The sequence below is a fragment of the Lepisosteus oculatus genome, chromosome 4 (assembly GCF_040954835.1).
Source record: "Lepisosteus oculatus isolate fLepOcu1 chromosome 4, fLepOcu1.hap2, whole genome shotgun sequence".
NCBI lineage: Eukaryota > Metazoa > Chordata > Actinopteri > Semionotiformes > Lepisosteidae > Lepisosteus > Lepisosteus oculatus.
Window position 1 is genome coordinate 28,621,610 of NC_090699.1, and position 12,375 is coordinate 28,633,984.

A 12,375-nucleotide genomic window follows, 5' to 3' on the forward strand; every position below is an offset into this window, starting at 1 on the left:
ATGACACAATGAGCCCTGTGGTCTCTTGGCTGTTTGCAGGCATTTGGTGTTGTTAGTGTTGGTAAGGAATGTGCCTCTCCTCCATTATGTGTTAACTGTGACGTGTTAAAAATCAAATGGCTTAAAGCTGGGCAGGTTGGAGGAGTCTGTTTACACTTTCTCATTCTGTTGCAGGTTCGTGAATAAAATAATATATATATATATTATTGCCAGATCAATCTACATATATACAGTACAAATTGTCTGAATACATGTCATATGCTGTACAAAAATAACAACTAAATTAACATTTAGCCATGACTGACTGAATGAATCAAACTTTTTGGGAATGCTGCCTTTTAAATTTATTAATTTAATTTATATTTTATCTGTACCTTAATTTAATTTCTGTATGTTTATAATCCCCTAGAGTTTCTTATTTTCTCTTGCTTCTTCCTGCTGTGCCCTGAGATGTTTGATGTCAGATTCAGCCATCTGTTAAGAGAGAGAAAAATACATTCTGGCAACACAAGTAATCTTTAGAATCTGTTTCAAATTACCTACCAATTATTATGCTGAGATAAAGGACTGGTACTAATGATGTTTCTTGACAAGGTGTGTTTAAAAAAGCAAAATGAGAGAATACAATTTTTGTTTGAAGAACTTCGAACCCCATTGCACAACAAGAATGCACTAACTGTTCAGCTCAGGTGAGTCAGAGCTCAGTCTCCATGGAAAATGGCCACATTCGCATAAGAAGTTGAACTCCCCCCAGGACCGTGAGGACACACTCAGGCCAATTGTCCCAACAACCTGCCCCACTTATCCAGGATATTTAAACCCTGATCTGCCATTGATCCAGTACTCTGTCATTGAGATACCTTCTGGCTAGGGTAGTGCTCACAGCACAACAAACCTGCTTCCAAGAATGTCAACCAGCCTGAGTTCACCCCATGTACTGTCTGTGTCAAGCCTGTACTGTCTGTTGTCACCCTGTCTGTCCACCCAGGCACCAGATCAGTGGCATAGAGCTATACCTCCTACCTAAAAACCCAGCGTAGCAGAAAAGTCACCCTGCCCTGCTCAGCCCTGAAAGTTGTGCTTGCCTTCAGCCTAGATCATCCTGTCTGCTATCACCTCTCCTTTTCAGCAGCTATCTTCTCCTGCCTTTGTAACTCTGATCCTGTTCAGCCATCTCCATCAGCTCCCATCACTCCTCATGCCTTTACTGGGATCAAGCATTTGGATTCCTCAGGCTGTCAGCAAGACATGGCTCTTTCCATAAATCCACAGTGCTGTAACACTAACAGTAACAAATGGAAGTAATTCACAACACCTGTATGGCACATACTGTACATCTCACTATAAAACAGTGCCCTTTATAGGAATTCTTAAAAGTTATCTATAAAGCTGGATTATGGATGCTTACTGCCTTTTGTTCAAAATGCAGCTTCCATTTCACTTCAAACAACAACAGTATTTTAAGATTTTTTTCTTAAATTAACAACAAACAGTGTTTTTGTGTGAGTATGCATGATTATGTGCATGATTAAATGCAGCTTCATGGGGACCATAACATTGTCATTTTATTTACATGGGCAGGGTTATTATAAAGTTGTATAATAAACTCAAGGAAGAGAATCTCTGTATCTCTGGTAGTATAAGCAGCTTATTTAATTCCGTGTCATTCACTTGAACTCATCTGTTCATCTGGATGATTCTCTTCTTGTGAATTGAATGAAGATAGGATATAATGGAGAAAAATACAGTGGTCTTGTGTTTAATGTTGCAGCTTCACAACAGTTTTCCTCATATTCATGTAGTCTTTCACTGAGTGCTTCAGCTTCTTCCCACCTTCCAAACACATGCTGACTTGGTTGATTGGTGTCTGTGCAGGTGTGTGTGTGATGGACCAATGTCCCATTAAGAGTGTACTCCACTTTGAGCTCTGTGCTACCAGAATAGGCTCCAGGAATAACCAGATTTCTGATGGATAGAGGAAGATTTTCAGAGACACTCTCCATAAAGGTGGTTCCTTGACTTATAATCACCCTGTGTATCTTGCTACTTGCATTTTCTGCCTTTCTTGCATCTACTTCTCTCCAGGTGAAGCAAAGAAAGTGAATTTGGCTTACTTGCCTCTACTATACCCTGTAACTCCTGCTGTGGAGATGCATTCATGTGCATTGCAGGTACAGTATTTCCATTCCTTACTTTGATCGAGCTTTGTGCATGATATGTTGTCAAAGGTGTTACAGTTAATCTAATGTCAGAAGACATGCAGTTCCCCCGAGAAACTGCTGGAAAACAGATTAGTTTAATCTCTTTTTGTTTTCTTCTGGGAAACATAGTTTAATAAATAAAATATGATATGCTGTAATGGGGTGTTTATTATTGCCTTTGAATAACCCTAGCTCTGAGCAGTGTGGAGTGGTTGCAGCAGAAATACATTATCCATGTATGGGTGTTCAGTGGGTATCTCTCCCAACAGAGACATTAAAGCTCAGTTGGTATTCAGACAGGTCCTAGACTGCTGAGCTAGAAAAAGACCTAGCACTACAATCTCTCACAGTCTGTTTGAACAAATGACACTTCTTGAAACAAAACATAGCACACAATGCTTTAAGAAATACAAACGTACATTTGAAAACGTAATATAGAAGGATAATGTATATCAACAGTTACACATGCAAGCTATTGTGTAGCAGAGAAAGTGCCAGAGGAGTGAAACCAAAATGTGCTTTTTGAATGAGATGAGTTGAGATTTCAAAGAGTTTAAAAGGCATGGGACATATTGCCAGTATAAGTTATTAATGATCAAAATCTGAACTGCAATTAAACTGCAGAATGTGGATGCCATTTTTATGGCTGTGATATTTCACTTTTTTGTCCCCTAAAATTATTACTTAAGCCTTAAAGCTTTTCTTTCTGAAGCGCAGCCAATTATATCCAATCAAGCTTATAAGATTAAAATACAAAGCACCATTTAAAAACATTTTTAATTAACATACTGCATATCAGTTCAGAAAATGATATAGTTTGCAAATTAATCAGCCTGTCTGTGTGCAGCTGTGAATGATCAGGCTGCAGTTTTTGAGTTTTCTTGAGTTTTCTGCTGGGCTCTATGCTGTTCCTGGAGTCTTGTAAAGAGTGGTCAACCCAGGACACATCGATTAGCTCATCTCTGCTAGTGGGACAGGAATGCATTTCTGCTAGTGGGGTAGTTAAAAACCATTACTCAAATTCTAAAACCTGTGACAAGCCTCCACTCTAATGCACCCCTTATTTACTATTATTATTTGTAAGCTATACATACGTACACACAACTTGATTGCAACTTGATGCACTTAGATCTAATGGATTTAATCAAATATTTCAAATATCAATCAAAATTACAGGAAATGTAGTAAATTACAAAAGCACAAGACCAGTTAAAGGTAAAGTATCTCTCAGATAATAATGTGAAACATTTAGATGATGAAGGGGAGATATTTTAATGTATTAATGTGTAAATGTTACACTCAGGCGTTTGTTAAGGATGGACAATGTTCCTTAGTTAGAAAAAGAGTTTTATATTAAATTATTAGCACAGAAGAGGCAAAAGTGTTACGAATACTAAAACATGGTATCTTTGTATATTGCCATGTAGTCTCACATTGAAATTTTAACTTAAATTGCATTTTCATTGGGTATCAGTAAATCACCTTATGTTATAGGATTCAGTGCACTGAAGGTGATGTCACTTCCTTGACATCTCTGCTTGGAGTGCAGAAGACCTACTCTTGTGGTGCAGCAGAGTTGGCCACTGCCTGCAAAGTGACACTGAACCTGCTCTAAGCCTGTGAGCATCTGTGATCTAATCCTGGCAAGGGCAGAGCAGAGCTGCATGTGTAGCACTTAGATGAGCTAGTTTTCCACAGAATCTGTTTATGTATATCATTTCATTTTTATCAAAGGTAATCTTCCTTGAATAATGACACCGATGTAGTTCTCTAACATGGATGTTATGCTGTTACTGAATGTTTGCTGTTAATGAAAAGCCTGAAGAACAAGAGTGCACATCATCTGCAGTCCTCTGCCCGTTCTAAGACAATTTGTTTGGAGTTTATTTTTATTTCTTTCCTGTTCTTTACTGTCCTGCTGTTTATTTTGTCCCATAGACTAATGCGGTCCTTTGCCTGGTCATGCGTGACAGCAGATTAAAGAGCTATGCAGGCAGTTTTATGATTTCTATCTCCATTTGAGGCCTATTCAGCCAATAACCCTCCACCCTGTTTATTTACAGACACCGTGGTAAAAAGCCTCTGCAGAGCTTTTGTGGATGCATTTATTACTGGAATCATCCCCCTAATATGTTTCATTGTCTTTTGAATATGATTATCTGAGGCGTTGTGAATGAACTTGCCCGGCAGCCAGTCTTATCTCCAGCTCACAAGCGTCAGTGCACAGCTCCCATGAGCCTCTCCTCCGCAGGATGGATGGTAAATTTGCAAAACTTGCAGAAAAAGAGGACAGAAAAAGACAGCGGGTGGAAGAAAACAGAAAAAGAAATGTGTGTTGTCTGGGGAGCTGATTATAGACATGTTCTTCTGCTGTTACATTGCTTTTACCTCCAAACAAACCTCCTTGCCTGCAGCATAGTAAATTTTTGAAAGTATTGCCAGGAGGAAGATAGCGGTGCTGGAGCTTCTTAAAGCTGTATTGTACTTGCCAGCGGTTAGAAACAAAACATAAGAGCTCCTAAACCAAGTTAGAAGAGTCTTAACTGAAGTATTTAAAACCTTGAGAGGGATTAATAAAATCAGTCCAAATAAATGAACTGAAGCAGACAGCAAACAAAGACTCTGAAGCCAGGCAAGGAAGAAAGTTTTTCAATGTGAATGTGAAGTTCTGCACAGTTGTCACTTGGAATTGTCAAGGTAGAGAGTGGTAGCACACTTAAAAACCTGTTTCTGCAGAACTGAGGAATGGCCTCCGCATGATACAGTATCAGGACAGAAAACTACAGTACAGGGCAACTCTGCAGTTTTCTGTTTTCTGCTCCATTCTTATATAAATGTAAATACATTCTTCACTATTCTGTAGTTAATTTTTAATTAGCTCTAGCTACCAGCAATGTCATCACCATCTCTATGTGTTAATTTAGATCTAATTACAGGAGGCATGGTGATGTATCATCTCTTTCCATAGTGTCTGCATACATCTGAGTCAATATTCAGTACAGGCTGCAACGAGAGAACAGCTTGGCTCTGACTGATAGGACTGGGAATACTGTATAGTGGACTGACCCAAGATCTCCAGAAGTAACTGAATGTCAGCTGCCTCTCTAGAGTGTATTTCTATATTTTAAGATTAAGGTTAAGATTAGCTTGCAAATAAAGTTTAGCCTTATGGTTTGGAAAAGCATTACAGTAGGTACATACTGTAGTTAAGGTTAGGATATGATTGTTTGTATAGCTGAAATTCTCCTGACCATGGTTTCACAAAACGTTCTGAGTGCTACTGTATTTATTGCGAGCCGGCACAATCATTTATCAAAGTCCCAGCTTGGCATAAACCAGCCATGATCTCCAGGAGTTTAACTGCCTGCAACTTGGAAGTGAACCTAAGAAAGACTTAAAACCTACAGCCACCCTCCCCTTCAGGATTCACATCTGCAGATAATCAAGATCAATTAAGAATGACTTAAAAAGTACTGTGGTGTTGCTGGGGTTGGGATTTTTTATCTGCTGGTTGACTTGGAAAGGAGGTCTTTGTGGCACCCATATCACTGGAGAATAAAAGCTATTTTTGTGTGAAGGTACTATATTTAATGTTTTCTACCCAAAGGATGGTGTTATTTTTGTTTTACAACTACTTTAGGTAAACTAGGCCTTTTTGTTTAGTACTTTGGCTAAACAACAAAGAAAAGAAACATTGTTTTGAAGGAATTGCCAAGTTGTTTCCATGTACTTCTGTGTTCTGTGTACTAATTATGAATTCAATCTGTGAACTATGCCAATGATTTTGTGATAAGATGTTTTGTGTAAAACTCTTAAACTGAAAGAGTGCTTTGTTTTAAAGTTCAAAGGTCGTATTGGATCAGTTTTCAAAATTAAAAGTTGAATGATGTGTGCTGAGCTCTGGCTTCAAGTCTGTCAAATCCTCTGCAAAACCTCATTTATATCAGAGAATACAGTCCTCAAGCATGAACCCCTACTGAAGTCAAAGGCACATACAGTCACTAAACATTTTGTGCATGACAGTACAAAGTCTATGCAGAAATAAGTGTTCTGTGACAATCTAATCCAGACTCAGAAATGGTGTACCAGTGCTGCAATTTACTGTGTATATAAACACAGAAAACAGGTCACAGAGGAAAAGTTTTGTGCAATGTGTAACATAGGTCATTGAATCGTTTGAACAGTCGTGTTGTGGCAAAGTTTTATGGCATTATCAACACAAATAGTCTATTCTATTTGCATGACAACTACGTGATAAATCCAAACAGATTAGATGGATGTTCTCATTAAAGAACATGTCTGACACAAGGGCTCAGAGAACCATGCACACCATCTGGCTGTTTCAGTTTCCCCTTGATCTTATTTTGTAAAGCCCGAGGAAGTCCTTGCGATTTAACAACACGCTGGGCTCATAACCTAATAAAACCAGAAAGGCAATGATAAACCCTGTATTTTAAATGATCGGTGAAATGAGGCACTGTAACAAGCCTGTGCTGTTCTAGGCCTCAGAAGGAACAGCTGTATGATGGTAAGTGTTGAGTTTACGATCTGTAAACAGATATCAGAAAATTTGTATGATCCAGTCTTCTACTGTTTAACTCTGTGCTAGTGAATTACCCTGCTGCTGCCAGCAATAGACTTTGCAGGGAGCATCATTGTCCTGAAGAGCAGACAGTACGAAATGTAACAAAATGTACAGATATCAAGGTAATGAAATGATGCAGACTTCCTGTCTACACAGATAAATGTAATTATATAAGGGCTGTCCAATTCTGGATCTTTCAGCAGGTTTTCAGTCCAATGCAGCTCTTAACAAGCTAACCAGGGGGTGACTGGCTTAACTGGATCAATTAATCAGGGGCTCCCAGCTCTACAGGTTCTGATGTCTTAGAGACATTGAGAACTTCCAAACACACCAGCCAAGACCAGGTCCATCCAAGACCAGGTCCATCCAAGACCAGGATTGGACACCCCAGCTATAACTACTTTATTCTTTTGATTCTCTAAATCAACACCAAGTATTGTTCTACCTACAGTATAAATGAAAATAATCTAACCGGAATCAGGAGATGTTTTATATAGTTTTTAATTCTAACCCATTTTTGCCTTTAAGGAAAATAATTAGAAAAACTTTAAAGTAAATTGTCTAATGCGTATGGCTAGTGCTGCTTAAAGCTTTACAGAGGTACTTATATATGAATGAAGTCTGTCTATGCAGTTAGACTCCTAATTATATTACCTGTTACTGATAATGCAACATGAAACATAGGGTTTCCCGGCTAACCCTAACATAACTATCATTAAACCCATGCAGCTATAGAAATAATGGAATCCTATGCTTAAAGTAACCCTCTAGAGAGTCTTCACAGGTGATGATTTAAAGACACCTTTAGAACCAGCTGCTCCCTGATGTTCCAAGAATGAAACAAAGAACCACCTCCTCCAAACCGTTGGTCAAATATAACAAAAACAAAACACGCACAAAGAGATGCAGATAATCTCTTCCCTCACCCATCACGTCAGCAAACAACAACACTAATAATAAGAAAGAGTAGATTGATAAAACCCATTGTTCCAATGCATCAAAGTGTCAATAAGGTGAAAACCGTGGATTATCTCATTATGTTAGGCATATTCAACAGTGTGATGGTATATTACTTATCTTAATTGTTCATAAAAAATGTCATGCCTGAAATTGTCATAATAATAACTTAAAAAAGTTATTTTTAAATGTTCCTGCTGTATTCTGATGAACCTGGGAAAATACAGTACAATGCTTCTTATACACAGCAGCCACATACTAGGAATGAAAACAGAGAACCCCCACAAATCCACTTAAAACCCTCTGTTAGCTTTTGTTAATGGTCTTTTGTATCCCACCTTGCTGTCCAATTTTCATAGAGCAGAATTATTAAACTAATTTTCACGTATATTCACACAGACACTCAAGCATCCTTTACCATCAATGAAAGCTTTGTTCACTAATAGCATCTCATTGTTGTTGCTTTTGTTGTTTTGTGGTGTGGTAGAATCATTTCAGTTTCTAAAGGGCTCTCCACAGATTCCAAAAAGCCCACAGGAGAGAACAGGAACAGTGTCCTTCGGACATACTGAGCCTTTTGCTTTCAGTCTCCTACTTGGTCCTGCTCTACATGCACTTGGCACAACCAAGGTCCACCCTCTCATTGCATTCCTTTCAATACCTTGACAAGTTGATGGATTTACATAAATGGGACATTTGTCCAGGTGCTGCTGAAAACCTTTCTGTTTCAGCAGCATCTGACAGGTTTTCTGTCTAATTTTAATTCCCACAGGAAGCAATGACAAACCAAAAACAACGTCTTCTGACATATGTGAACAACAGCAGATTGCAATTTAGTCATTAGTTGAGGTATTCAAACTCATATTAGATCTGTATTGGGTTTTCCTGTGGGAAAAGCAGAATGCCAATGTGAAAAAAAAGGCTGCAATCAAACAGCCCCTTTCTGATGTCTAACAATTTAAACTTAACTGTCCTTGAAAGAAGAAAAGGGGGATTGTGCATTGTGGTAATATCCTTGAAAACCACAAAACGCTGAAATGTGACTATTTTCATGCACAGTGATTTTATCTCCTCAAATCTGGTGGTGTCATGTCACTGCAGTGGCCCTCTCAGTCAAGGGGAGTGAAAGGACCTGTGTGGATTTTATCCAATCCAAGCAACAGAATTGGCACTATGTGCTTCATTTTCCATAGATAGCATACAGATGAGGTAAGAATGAGAACTGCACTTGTGCTCATTCAAGAGGCATGACAGCTGAGGTCAAACTTCACATAAAGGTATGATTATGGTCAGTCTTGGACAAAATACTCAGTAACGTAAAGTACTCAGAGTAGTTTTATCAAAATACCTAAGACAAAATACTTGCTATGAACTATGAATTTTAAACATTATACATTTACCTTTCACAAATCAAAATAAGATATGCAAAGCTATACAATAAATATAATGAATATTGAGTAGTGTATACATTTAAAAACTGGCTCAAAGGTTATGAAGTTGTGACAAATCTGTATTGTCTACAGTATTTTCTAACCACTTCTTCCAATTTAGGGTTGTGGGGGGAACCGGAGCCTATCCCAGCAAGCAATATGACAAATGTAAAAAGTAATTATTCGACAGACGGAACTGGAAAAATCTACGTATGAAAAAGAAGCAGGTATTTTTGCTATCTCATGAACATATCCATTATGGGGAAGCAATACAAAGTCTAACAGAATGGCTGTTACAATGAATGACATCACATTATAGGGGATGTTCATGGAATTAGAAAACAGATGAGAATTACTTCCCAGAATTATCTTGTATTAATATCTTGTGTAAAGAAACACTAATACTTAAATAAGAAGGTGACACCTCAGTGGTGCAGCAGGGCAGCTGCTTCACAAATTGCGGATCCTGGGTTTGATTCTGACCCAATGTCACGATCGTAATCGCTCCTCTTAAGGGGGCTCTAGCTCTTTCACATTTTAGTTGATTTTGTGCACCAACAGCCAGTCCTGCCCCTCCTTATTTAAGATGGGTGCTCTCGGTACTCCTGGCTCTGCACTGGAAGACGGACGCCCGGAGGCCCGCCTACCATCAAATCGCCCTACATCCACAGCTTGACGGCATAGGCCTCCTATCGGCGTCCTGACCCTGCTGAGTCCAGGGCGTAGAGCACCTGGCTTTGTCATCCCCATTTTTATTTCCAGTCCCTGTACCAGCTCCCGTTCCGGCTTTTAACTCTGTTCTGTCCTGTCTCATTTGGATTACCTGGTTTTGGACTTTTGGACTTCACCCTGGATTTCCCCCCTGGACTCCTTGGACTTGTACACCCTACCTACACCCCCCCCCCCGTCTATCAACCCCTCCTGATCCTCGTCGTCTCCTCCCCGTTGTCCTATTTCACTCACTTACGGATTATACCATCTGCATAGGGTCCAGTACTACGCATCATGACACCCCAGGCTCCTCCTGCAGGTTCTATCTGTTCCCCTGGGTTTTCACCAAACCTCCCCCCATCCTATGCTAGCAAGGTTACCTGGAATAGGCCACAGGTTGCCATAACTATTACCAGGAATAAACAGGATTTCAATAATGGATGAATGGATTGCTGGACATAAAGAGAGGCTAATTTATAGAAAGATTATAATCTGGTTTCAGTAGACTGTAAATTTAAACTGTGTAGCTCCCTCTTTCTCTAATTTGTACTGAAAAAAGTATGAATGCTTTTAAAAAAGCTTTCCAACTGTTAAATGTAATTATAATGTTACAAATTGGGGGGCAGCTTGAGTTGCTTATAGTTGGGTTCAGATACCAATTATGATAAAGAGGTGTAAATAAATTAAACACAGTACGGCAAAATTAAAGTTAAAATTATGTTCTGACACCAGCTTGTGTAGCAAGCAAAATTTATTATTAAATGATAAAAGTTAAATGTTAAAACACTTCACTAGCCATGGAATGTCAAGCGTGGCTTTTTCTTCTGCCGGAGTGCAATTTCAGTGTAACAGAACTTAAAGACACAGAGACCCATATGCAAAAACAAATTGAAATATTTATAAAACAGAAACAAACAGACACCAATAGTATCCAAAAAAGATATAAATTCAAATTCCGGATGAGGAATGTAAAGCTGTACTTATCCAGGACATTTGTCCAGGACATCACAGTTTTCTGAATTTATGTTAGAGAATCTTGCTCTATAAGAAAAATCTCCATAAATATAATCAAGAGATATGTCTTTTCTTGGTGGATACATAAAAAAGGTTTCCAAAAATAAAAGAACGCAAACTTCTTATCTAAATTTAAAATGAGGCCCTTCAGGTCTTGATTACCCGACATGTTTTCTCCTTCTCAAGGAGCAGGCCCAAAGAGCTGGAAGTCTATCCTGCCAAAAATTCCACCCACTCACATTGATGCTGCTTTCATCATCAGGAGGAAGAGAAATACTGTAAATGATGCCCGAACCTCGGATATGCTGAGCTGATCTCCTGGACTGGCAGTTCACCTCTTAGCACGTAATTTCATTACTATATTAGAGAGTCTTTTCCACAAGTCTAATCCTAGACGCACCTCCCACTCAAGAGAGGGTTTCAGTTCGGTGGAAGTGACCTAATGTGCCACCACTTCACAGCTCTACTTTGCGGTTATCCGAGTAATGTAAATTGTTAGTTGTCCTGGACACTCGTTTGTTATTATTGATGTATTTGCTGATACCTTTATCTTTGTTCACAGAGGGAGAACTATGCTTAAATCAATTAAATTAAAATTTTGGTTTCACATTTTGTCCAAAGGACAGAGCACAAAGAGGTTCATATGCTAACGAGATCTTTCTACATCTTCATCTATCCTTTTAATCGATAACAAGTAGCATCTGTTATTGGACTGTTTGTAACTAGCACATCAGTGGTCAGAGGTATAAATTGTACCTTTTAGAACAACGTTATTTATACCTCCTTCCTTCAGTAGTCCTGATTTAGTGCTTTGCTGCAAACTGCTTGGAAGGCTCATAAATCTCTGTTTCTGTCTGCAGTCAAGCATTTTTGCACAGGTTTGAAACTTTCGGCGTATACCCTTCCATTTCTGTGCCTGTCACGTTATATGTGATAAAAGTTTCAGAGTTCTGATTTACTGTCTCATTTCACAAACCCACCACCTACAAGTACCCTCCTGACATTAACAAAAGGCCAGAAGTGAAGATGATTTAAAACTTCTGTTGCCTAAGAAATGCAAAACGGTGACTACCTTCCTCACTTCACCTTTCTTTTTTTAACATAAAGTTATATATAGTGGCAATCAAACGTATTCACCCACCTTGGAGATTTTCATGTACAGTATTATCATGTTACAATGTGGAGTCAAAATGTATTTAATTGACATTTTTTGACAGCGATACTCTATAATGTAAAACTGAAAACGAAATTCTACAGATCCCCCTAAATGAATGATAAATATAAGGCAGAAAATAACTGATTCACCCCCTTTACTACGACATACTGTACATAAATAGGCTTTGGTGCAACCAATTGTTTTTAGAAGTCACATAATTAGTTGAATTAGTCCACCTGTGTGAAAAAAAGGTGTTTCAAACGAGTTCAGGTTAAATTCACCTGTCTCTGGGTGGCCCCACAGTTGATTAGTGCAGGTTCC

The 12,375-nt window shown here is 38.7% G+C and overlaps 1 protein-coding gene across 1 annotated transcript in view; it reads right to left on the reverse strand.

Moving 5' to 3' along the window:
• Positions 1-374: 374 nt before the first annotated feature.
• LOC102697420 (serine-rich coiled-coil domain-containing protein 2) overlaps positions 375-12,375 on the reverse strand; it is a 98,174-nt gene continuing 86,173 nt past the window's right edge. Inside the window, exons 11-12 of the transcript XR_001478384.2 lie at positions 1,086-1,282; positions 375-474 (exon numbers count right to left, since the gene is read on the reverse strand). The gene's annotated coding sequence lies outside the window, so the exon portion shown is untranslated. The remainder of the gene's footprint in view (positions 475-1,085; positions 1,283-12,375) is intronic.